The following is a 12,198-nucleotide window of genomic DNA, read 5'->3' on the forward strand; positions in this document are numbered from 1 at the left end:
ATTAGTCTGACCGGCCGTACGTTTTGTACGAAAGAACGTATACCTTTTTGCAACTACATTTACTGTTTCTTTGAAATAGGCATCTAAAGCAGACAAAATTTCTTCGTAGGTCAGAGTTGCTACGTCGCGTCGGGGAAATAATTTCACTATCACACGGTAGGTAGACACACCGACACAAGAAAGCAAAAACGGCTGCCGCTCTTTACCTTGAATTCTGTAGGCTGCTAGATGAAAGTTGAACTGGCGAGACCACTCGTGCCAGGTCTCATCGGCCGCCACGTATGGCCGAAAGGGAGGTGCAACAGCGTTTTGTGGCAGCGGTAGCGAAGAAGCGGCGGCCGCCGCATCGGTTTGCAGCGCACGTTGACCCTGGACGAGCTGTCCAAGGGCTTCCAATAACGCCTGCGTCTGCTGATTCTGCAAGCGAAAAAATTCGGACAGTACATCTGGAGATTGTGGCGAAGCCATGACACAAACGAATCAAAACAAACTCTTTTACTCGTCGCCAAATAATGTTGTGTCTAGTTCATACAGCATAGACACAATGAGGTAGCTAGGTGCACGCTAAACTAACGCAGACGGGCTTGAAGTTCTGGAACAGGAGACTTATTAATGCACTAAAGAAAAGTACGTAGATTATTAATACTTAACTTTATTCTCTTGTTGGAATACATCTCTCTTGAATATTAGTAAGCTATAAGCACTGATACAAATGGCGCCTTGCTAGGTAGTAGCAATGGACTAAGCTGAAGGCTATTCGATCTGTCTCTCGGCAAATGAGAGGAAAGCTTCGTACGTCTGGTCGCAAGCTATGTCGTCCGTACAACTGGGGCGAGGTCTATTCCGTGTCTTGTGACCTGCCAGGTGGTGGCGCTAGGTTTGCGATTAGACAGTGGCGACACGCGGGTCCGACATGTACTAAAGGACCGCGGCCGATTTAAGTTACCACCTAGCAAGTGTGGTGTCTAGCGGTGACACCACAGTTTCCCCTTGCTTTCAGCCGTTCGCAGTACCAGCACAGCAAGGCCGTTTTGGTTAATGTTACAAGGCCATATCAGTCAATCATCCAGACTGTTGCCCCTGCAACTACTGAAAAGGCTGCTGCCCCTCATCAGGAACCACATGTTTGTCTGGCCTCTCAACAGATATCCCTCCGTTGTGGTTGCACCTACGGTACGGCCATCTGTATCGCTGAGGCACGCAAGCCTCCCCACCAACGGCAAGGTCCATGGTTCATGGGGGAAGCGACAACTTACTACGCAGGAAGAATTCAACGAAAGAAACTCACTGTCAAACATTTTAACTGCTAAGATTCTTTGCAAGTTTTTTTATGTTGTTGAAGTTAGTCGTTTTTTCTCTCTCTCTCTCTCTCTCGGGAACAGCTGCTTATGACAGCGGTTTGCGTGGTTATTTCTGCCTCGTGCGCGATCGGCCGTGACAAGAGAGCGCATAGCCGTGTAGTGTTAATATCCAGAGTGACCCAGAGAATTTGAAGCACCTAAACCACACAATAAATTCCATGCATCTTTAATTTTTTGAATAAGAGGTTCTTCGTATCTGCAGCTAAAGTGTTGCATCTGCAGTTCTTACAAAGGTGTCTAGCAGAGTAAAATAAATCAAGACAGGGTTTGAAGTTGCATTACGGAAAACTTTCATCAGTCGTGTCTTTAATTTTGGGAAATGAATTATTTCTTCGACTTACATCACTTAATAACAATTCCTGTAGCACAATTCTTAAGATAATTTTTGAGTAATGTAGATTATAGCAACACTGAAACATTTTCCTGTTTATTCCCCATAGTTGCCGCAATAAAGCAAAGTGTCATAGGAATCACGAAAACAATCATTTTCCTTATACCAGACACACCTGACAACAGAACAATGAATGCTTTCACAGTAATTACTAGTATTATTTAGACAAATTTGCGGTGGAGTAAGAAATGATACTGGCCATTCATTGCTCTGCTATCTGTGCTGCGTACCTACTGAAAGACTGAGACATCATGAAGAGTCCAACAAAAGCAATGAATCTAATTTTTGCCACTCGTTACAGACCATTTTCTTTTTTTCCTGAGGAAAGATATAAAGTTGCGGAAACATAATCTGCTCATAATTATCACTGTCATTGGTGTATATAAATGTGTCTCCTTTTTTCACCCTGAAATAATAAAGTGCGGTTTGCTCTCAGTTCTTTCGCGAAATCCGACTGTTGGACGTTAGAGACACAGCAGAAATGGAGATAACAGTAAGCTTCGTTTTCACGTGAGCTGCGGAATACTGCCATCTGCTCCACACTTTTACTTGAAGTAAACTTCATTTTTTGCGACTTATTATGCTCTACGATTTCTTGAATCTACTTAACCAGGTCGGAGGATGCTCGAAATCAACAATCTTGAGGATGCTTGAAATCAGGAAACCTAGTTATGGTTCGGAGGGACCAGTCTCATAGATCTCCATCGGTAACTGTGCACTGCCTCTCATGTACAGCTGTACAAAGTTCATTTCTCAAGAAAACCCTCTAACGTACTATCGTTCATGTCATTTATTTTTTCGGGGTTTACGTTGGTTATTAATGGGGACTAATGGTACTCTATGGCCTCCCTGTAAACTAAATCTTTCTGTTAGTTCTTCTTTCACATTTTTACGAGTTTCATTTTGGCGCGTATATACTATTTCGCTTAAGTCTTTCTTCCATTTACACTGTTCACGGTCATACGAAGCCAAACTGCTTCACATTCATCACTAAATACAATGAATATTAATTCTACATCTACATCCTTACTCCGCAAGCCACCTGTCGGTGTGTGGCGGATGGTACCTTGAGTACCTCTATCGGTTCTCCCTTCTATTCCAGTCTCGTATTGTTCGTGGAAAGAAGGACTGTCGGTATGCCTCTGTGTGGACTCTAATCTCTCTGATTTTATCCCCATGGTCTCTTCGCGAGATATACGTAGGAGGGAGCAATATACTGCTTCACTATTCGGCGAAGGTATGTTCTCGAAACTTTAACAAAAGCCCGTACCGAGCTACTGAGCGTCTCTCCTCCAGAGTCTTCCACTGGAATTTATCTATCATCTCCGTAACGCTTTCGCGATTACTAAATGATCCTGTAACGAAGCGCGCTGCTCTCCGTTGGATCTTCTCTATCTCTTCTATCAACCCTATCCGGTACGGATCCCACACTCTGAGCAGTATTCAAGCAGTGGGCGAACAAGCGTATTGTAACTTATTTCCTTTGTTTTCGGATTGCATTTTCTTAGTATTCTTCCAATGAATCTCAGTCTGGCATCTGCTTTACCGACGATCAACTTCATATGATCATTCCATTTTAAATCACTCCTAATGCGTACTCCCTGACAATTTATGGAATTAACTTCTTCCAGTTGCTGAACTGCTATATTGTAGGTAAATGATATGGGATCTTCCTTTCTATGTATTCGCAGCACATTACACTTGTCTACATTGAGATTCAATTGCCATTCCCTGTACCATGCGTCATTTCGCTGCAGATCCTTCTGCATTTCAGTAAAGTTTTCCATTCTTACAACCTCTCGATATACCACAGCATCATCCGCAAAAAGCCTCAGTGAACTTCTGATGTCATCCACAATGTCATTTATGTATATTGTGAATAGCAACGGTCCCACGACACTCCCCTGCGGCACACCTGAAATCACTCTTACTTCGGAAGACTTCTCTCCATTGAGAATGACGTGCTGCGTTCTGTTATCTAGGAACTCCTCAATCCAATCACACAACTGGTCTGATAGTCCATATGCTCTTACTTTGTTCATTAAACGACTGTGGGGAACTGTATCGAACGCCTTGTGGGATCCAAGAAACACGGCACCTACCTGGGAACCAGTGTCTATGGCCCTCTGAGTCTCGTGGACGAATAGCACGAGCTGGGTTTCACACAATCGTCTTTTTCGAAACCCATGCTGATTCCTACAGAGTAGATTTCTAGTTTCCAGAAAAGTCATTATACTTGAACATAATACGTGTTCTAAAATTCTACAACTGATCGACGTTAGAGATATAGGTCTATAGTTCTGCACATCTGTTCGACGTCCCTTCTTGAAAACGGGGGTGACCTGTGCCCTTTTCCAATCCTTTGGAACGCTACGCTCTTCTAGAGACCTACGGTACACCGCTGCAAGAAGGGGGCAAGTTCCTTCGCGTACTCTGAGTAAAATCGAACTGGTATCCCATCGGGTCCAGCAGCCTTTCCTCTTTTGAACGATTTTAATTGTTACTCTATCCCTCTGTCGTCTATTTCGATATGTACCATTGTGTCATCTGTGCGACAGTCCAGAGAAGGAACTACAGTGCAATCTTCCTCTGTGAAACAGCTTTGGAAAAAGACATTTAGTATTTCGGCCTTTAGTCTGTCATCCTCTGTTTCAGTACCATTTTGCTCACAGTGTGTCTGGACATTTTATTTTGATCCACCTACTGCTTTGACTTATGACCAAAATTTCTTAGGATTTTCTGCCAAATCAGTACTTAGAACTTTACTTTCGAATTCATTGAACGCCTCTCGCATGTCCCTCCTCACATTACATTTCGCTTCGCGTAATTTTTGTTTGTCTGCAAGGTGTTGGCTATGTTTACGTTTGCTGTGAAGTTCCCTTTGCTTCCGCAACAGTTTTCTAACTCGGTTGTTGTACCACGGTGGCTCTTTCCCATCTCTTTCGATCTTGCTCGGCACATACTCATCTAACGCATATTGTACGATGGTTTTGAACTTTGTCCACTGACCCTCAACACTATCTGTACTTGAGACAAAACTTTTGTGTTGAGCCATTAAGTACTCTGAAATCTGCTTTTTGTCACTTTCGCTAAACAGAAAAATCTTCCTACCTTTTTTAATATTTCTATTTACAGCTGAAATCATCGTTGCAGTAACCGCTTTATCATCGCTGATTCCCTGTTCTGCTTTAACTGTTTCAAATAGTTCGGATCTGTTTGTCACCAGAAGGTCTAATATGTTATCGCCAGGAGTTGGTTCTCTGTTTAATGGATTCTTTGTCCCTACCACCGGTTATGAACGTTTGAGTCTCCCAGTCTATATCCGGCAAATTAAAATCTCCACCCAGGACTATAACATGGTGGGGAAATCTACTCGAAATAGTTTCCAAATTATCTTTCAGGTCCTCAACCACAACAGCTGCTCAGCCAGGGGGCCTATAGAGACATCCAATTACCATGTCTGAGCCTGCTTTAACAGTGACCTTCACCCGAATTATTTCACATTTCGGATCTCCATCACTTTCCTTCGATACTATTGCACTTCTTATCGCTATAAACACGCCTCCCCCTTCACTGTCCACTCTGTCTCTGTGATATAAATTCCAATCTGAGTTTAGAATTTCATTACTGTTTACATCTGGTTTCAGCCAACTCTCTGTGCCTAGTACTATGTGGGCATTGTGACCGTTTATTAACGAGAGCAGTTCTGGGACCTTTCTATAGACGCTCCTGCAGTTTACTATTAGCACATTAATATTGTTATTCCCTGTTGCATTTTGTCTACTCCTACCTTGCTGCGTCTCAGGAGGCGTCTTGTCGGGCCAAGGGAGGGAATTCTCTAACCTAAAAAACCCACATGTGCACTCCACACGTATTCCGCTACCCTTGTAGCCGCTTCCTGCGTGTAGTGCACGCCTGACCTATTCAGGGGGACCCTACATTTCTCCAGTGTTATCGCTTATGCTACAACAAAAGCAGCCAGTATTTATTGTGGATGTTAAGTAAGATGCAAATCTGAGTGAAAAATAACTGCCGACACATGTTTCGGAGAGACTGTTAACGAAAAATGAAATTCGCTTTACAGATCACGATCGCGCAGTATCGTATTGAAACTTCTTTATTTAAATGTGTGAAACTCTACTTAAATTGCTGAATGACTGAGAAGATGAAACTTGTACGTTATTTGATTCTGAAACAGCTAAGTAAAATTGAACGTAGTGAGCGTACTTTCTCTTAACTTTTTCTTATGATGTCAACACTGACCCACAATACTCTAGCGCAACGTAATCTGACTGCCAAATTACAACCTCACTTCAAATAATTAATTCAAAAGAATGGCCCTGACTGAAAATAAATCTTAACAATAACCTATACATTTCATTAAGCACTCACAAATCTTCATTACCTGAACTGCTGCAATACAGTGAGCGTCAATACTGCCACCTAAATAAAAGTTTCTAACTACTAAAGCCGCTAATTGCTAATAGGCATGTGGTTAGCAAAGGAAAGATTTTGTTGCAAATCAAATAATGTAGTTTTTACCTTAGTAATGTGACACCCAGTTCAAACACGAATATAAATCATCATGGACATCTGGTACAAAGGTATATAATCATAAATAATATTCAGTCTCCAAGTACAGATCGTTAGCCTTCGCTAACACTTCAGACCTCTACACTCCATCAATGCTAACATCTCACATTTAACATCCATCACTGCCCAACAATACTTCCATCACTGCTGCCGACTAACTTCCAACAATGAGTCCGATCAGACACAGAGTCTCTTACAAAGAAAGCGCAGTCAGAGAGCCAATGCAAAGCGCTACATAGCGCTGCCAACTCAGAAGCAGCCCACTTAACAGTGTTGCCCGTTTACCGGTGCGCCGCCACCCATGGATATGTGCCTGCCGTGTTCCGCTTGCGTAGTCTGCAACACCTCCAGTAGGGATACACATTTCTCCAGCCGCCTGGCGAACTACTAATTTGACAATTTTCGACATGTATTTTTAAATATTTGCAGTGCATCTTAGCAGCTAAAATATTGACTAGGTCTTTTAAAGTATTTTTTTTCTGTATAGGAAGTTTTATGAGATGTTTCGACATTACGAACGGCCTGTTCCCGTCAGGTCACCGAAGTTAAGCGCTGTCGGGCTGAGCTAGCACTTGCATAGGTCACCATCCGGTCCCCCGAGCACTGTTGACAAGAGGAGTGCACTCAGCCCTTGTGAGGCAAAACTGAGGGGCTGCTTCACAGAGAAGTAGCGGCTCCGGTCTCTTCAAATGACATACGTCCCGGAGAACGGTGTGCTGACCGCATGCCCCTCCACATCTGCATCCAGTGCCACCTGTTACGATGACAAGGCCGCCGGTCGGTACCGTTGGGCCTTCATGGCCTGTTCGGGTGAGGTTTAATTTTAGTTTCTATGTTTCGACTTTGGACCATAGACCTGTCAGCTTCATATTCCGCCCTCAGCTCATCCCGAATTCGAGTGGTTAAATTTTGGAATCTCTCATAAAGACTGTCTATAGATCCACCAATCTTATAACCTAGCTTAGAGTCTCAAGTGCGTGGTCTAGTTGTTTGTGTTGCTGCCTTTAAGTCCTGGGGTCCCAGGTTCCATCCTCAGTTTGGTCTATAATTTTCTAGACTCGGTCACTCGGTGTTTGTGTTTGTGTTTTCTGTATCATAGCCATCATTAACGCCCAAGCCGCCAATGAGGCGTCAGACAGAACAACTGAGTCTTGCAGCCAATAGTGCATGATGGTCATTACACTACTTAAGATGGCTACTGTATTATTGTATATTCTCGCCCTGGCCTCCTGTTTACCAGCTACCTCTTTAAATTTGCTCTCCACCATTTCTTCTAGATTGTGTATGTTCCTAGGTTCACGTCACCTATTTTGACAGGCATAATTTCTTATGTCCTACTGTGAACGAACTTTTTTCAGTGTTGTGTCTAGGACTGCTCACAGCCCTCTCGCTTTGTCGTTCACGACTTGCGTGCCGGCGCTTCACTTTACGCCATAACATTCCTCACCCCCAAAGCGGCAGACCATCGTTGTATAAGGAACATGGCAACGTGAGGGGAGGCACGACCGTAGACGCTCTGATGAATTGGAAGCTGTGGATGCAGGTGACGTCAGACCTCCGGTGGTACTCCGCCATCCAGCTTTCACTCTAGTGGAAACGTCCGCCAGAAAACGCCCAGAACGGTACGCGTCCATCTGTGGCTCATAGCAAGATGTAGAAGGTGTCGGCCGCTTCGGAGTGGGCGGCTCCAGCTTCATCGGTAGGATGAGAGCAGGCTGAGGAGGTGAAGACTCCGTCCCCATGGGGTCGTCCCGTGGTGTCATGATGACACCCGCTCTGGCGGCTGCTGTGGCCACGCTGTCATCGGGATCCGTGAATCTGGGGTATGAGACACAGAAGGATTACCGTACACAGTGGCGAATTTCATTGTGATGGCGGCGCTGCAATCCGTCTGGGCTTGAAATGAGATACGTGCAAGCGCCAATCGGCGAAGCATCTCACCTCGCGCCAACCGCCTGCTGTCACTGAAAACCCTGTAAAAGACAATATCACGCGGCGTGAAGCAATACTTGCGGCCTTCCTTTGGTGCCGGATGCTGAGGAGGTTAGAGCAGGTGGAGCAGTGTCCGATGGCGGCGACCACGAAGCAATTCCGCCGGCGATGGTCTAGCTCGTGGATGCGAACGACAGGATTCAAATGGTTCTAAGCACTATGGGAATTCACACCTGAGGTCATCAGTCCCCTAGACTTAGGACTACTTAAACCTCACTAACCTAAGGACATCATACACATCCATGCCCGAGGCAGGATACCACCTGCGACCGTAGCAGCAGCGCGATTTCGGACTGGAGCATCTAGAACGACACGGGGCGAGATACATTTACAATGATTGATCCCTGGAGTGTGCGGTGCGAAGTTTTGTCATCTGCTGCTTGAAGATTCCGACAAGACGTTCCGCTTCGCCGTTTGGTTGTGGGAGGAATGGTGCACTAGCCAGATGCTGTATGCCATTGCATTCACAAAGTGTTTCTAATTCATTTGACGTGAACTGAGAGCCGTTGTCCGACTCTACGAATTTAGGCAAACTTTCGAAGAAAAAAATAGAGGACAACGTCTGAACTGTGCTAAGTGACGCTGTCCAGTTCGTTGGCTCAGCAAAAGGAAACTTGCTATACGAGCCTACCACAATCAATCAACGAATGTTCCAAAAAGGTCCCACAAAGTTTACGTGCACACGTTGCCATGGTGATTGCGACTTAGGCCAAGTAGAGAATGTTTGTGGTGGAGTGGAATGATTTTCCGCATATGCGTCATCTGTTCTATTTGGGTGTCCATACCCTGCCAAGTACAGTGTCGACACGCTAACTGTTTCGTACGAACAATCCCCCAGTGTCCTTGGTGAAGTCACTGCAACACTTCTGTGTGCAAAGCTTTGGGGATCAACACACGTGACTGTCCACTATTATTTTGGACAAGAATCACACCTTGCTGTATAGCGAGGCTATGCCGACGTGCAAAGTATCGACGCACTACTGAGTTCTTTATGCTATGCAATGAGCGAAGCCAAGATGTGCGAATGTATTTTAGCAAAATGTTCATATCTGAATCGGCTTCCGTGGCTTGTGCTATTTTCCAATAGTTCAGAGGAAAGGATTGAAGCAATTCAGAATCGTGAGCTTCGATGTGACAACAAGATGCAGCAGAAACGTCAATGTCTGTATCAAGGGCCAATCGGAAGACGTGGAAGTGCGTCTGTATTACCATGTTGGTCTGTCGGACAATACACAAAAATGTTCAAATGTGTGTGAAAACTTAGGGGACTTAACTGCTAAGGTCATCAGTCCCTAAGCTTACACACTACTTAAGCTAAATTATCCTAAGGACAAACGCACACACCCATGCCCGAGGGAGGACTCGAACCTCCGCCGGGACCAGCCGCACAGTCAATGACTGCAGCGCCCCAGACCGCTCGGTAAATCCCGCGCGGCGACAATACACAATCTCGTGCTGGTATTGAGACAACAATAAAGCCCATCTTTGCAAAGTTTTGCGCAGTTCGTACAGGAACCGGCTTCATCGAATGAAACAAGGACTGGAATCGCTTGTGATCCGTTACTAAGTAGAATTTTCTGGCATACAAGTAGTAGTGGAATTTGGTGACCTCATACAAAATAACCAATGCCTCTTTCTGTATTTGTGAATAGTTACACTGAGCTTTGGACAACACTTTGGATGCGAAAGCAATAGGGCTGTATTTATTACCAATTCTATGCGAAAACACTGCACCGATTCTTTAAGAGGAAGCATCAACTTGCAACACATCTGGTAAGTCACGATGAAAGTGAACCAAGCATCGATCACTGAGCAATGCATCTTTAAGTTTTTGATAATATTCTTGGCACTCATCTGTACAAACAAGGGACGCAATGGTGCTGCGATTCGTGCAACATTCGGTTTGAACCGTATATAATAATTCATTTTCCCCAATACTGACCGCAATTCATTGACATTGCGAAGAATTGGCAGGTCACGTATGGCTGACAATTGTGACTGAAGAGGATGTACACCTTGACTGTTTATGAAATGACCAATAGACTGCAACTAAGGGTTAAAAAAAATCACACTTCTCCGATATACACTTTTGTCCTGCATCAGATAACACACGGAACAAAGCAAACAAATTTGCAATGTCTTCTTCAGGTGTACGACCTACTGCGACAATATCGTCCAAATAGTTTGAACAGCTTGGTACTTGAGCAGTCAGGTTTTCCAAGCACTGTTGGAAAATGGCGGGTGCGGAAGCACTGCCAAAAGGCAAATGCAAATATTTAAACAAGCACAAATGAGTGTTCACAACACACCCGTTTTGAGATTCTTTATCTAGTGGTATACTTGAAGATATGCGTCGCGCAAATCAACCTTTGAAAAGTACCGATCATATCCTGGTCTTGTGACAAAATAAAACACCTACAGCCGTCCTAATGATTTTATTTTACCCTCTTGCAACCAGTTTCAACGTTTCAATTCATCATATTCAGGCTGTTGTTGATGCGGTACAGGTTGAAATGATCCATATGTATCAGTGGCCAGCATTACTGAATACGCAGATAATGTGTTAGCACTCCAGCAATCAACTGCCAGACTGAAGCTGGCAAGTGATGTGATATATATAGGGATCATGTCAACCAGTACCGTCTCATCAACCGCCTGAAGGTGACGCATTGAAGCGTTGAAACTGGTTGCAACTGAATAAAATAAATTCACAAGGACGGCTGTAGGTGTTTTAATTTGTCACAATACTAAACGGCCTTCGCCCCAGAGACCTCCTGCCAAAAGGATGGACATACAAAGGCTCCTACTCTGTCCGTGAGATCCTCTGGGTGTGGCAATGGATGAGTATCAATCACAGTTTGTGAGTTGACTGTTGACTTAAGGTCAACAACACAGAAGCGAATGCAACCTGAAGGATTGGGGAACAAAACCAGTCGATTCGTCCATTGACTAGCTTGTATGGGCGCAATAGCTCCTCTGTCTTGCAATTCTTTACGTTCTACAGCCACTTTGTCCCGTAATGCTATGGGAACAGGCCTGCCCTGGCAAAATTCGGCTCAACATTGTCTTTTATAGTAATACGTGCAACAAAAATGGTAACTTTGCCTAAACCTTCAGAAAAGAGTTCAGGGATTTCTTGCAGCAAGCTAGCTACACTGTCTTTGGCAATGAATACAGTCACTGACGACACATTGTCCTGAATTTGAAAGCCAAACAAATCAAACGAATCAAGCCCAAATATGTTCTAACGATCACGTGATTCTAGCACAGCGAGAGTCACAGTTCACCTACGCGAACGATACATGGCGGGCCAAGTGGGAATGTCTTCTCCATTAGCCAACAGGTGCATGCTAGTTTTCGACAGGCGTGGGAAGCCTAACAGTTGATACGTGTTATGATTCAGCAATGTAACAGAGGCACCTGTGTCCAACTGAAATTTCGCATGTTTTCCACGAAGATGCAAGTGAACAACACGTTTGTTGGACTGGCTTAGCACCGAAGAAACTACTTGCTTGCTAGTTTTGCTAATGCCCGATGCAGGCTTTGAATACACTGCATTGATTACATGGGCTTTATGACGAGATTTTTGTGAGTGGGCAGAATTCTTATGTTTGTTTTGTTGCACGCATATAGATTGTACGTGACCTTTCTTGCCACGATCATAACACTGTGCTTGTCTGGATGGTCAGTCTTGGCATGTGTGCCATTAATAGCACTGAGGCCATGACTTATATCTGTTCATGGATGTAGCTGTCTGTTTAGAGAAGTGTTTATGTGACTTGGCACATGGGTGCTGTGGCTGCCTATTGGGCCCGTCGTGAGCAAGGGACGACTCAACAAAACGAATTGGAGGCTGTTCAC

Source organism: Schistocerca nitens, chromosome 5 (assembly GCF_023898315.1).
Source record: "Schistocerca nitens isolate TAMUIC-IGC-003100 chromosome 5, iqSchNite1.1, whole genome shotgun sequence".
Taxonomy (NCBI): Eukaryota; Metazoa; Arthropoda; class Insecta; order Orthoptera; family Acrididae; genus Schistocerca; species Schistocerca nitens.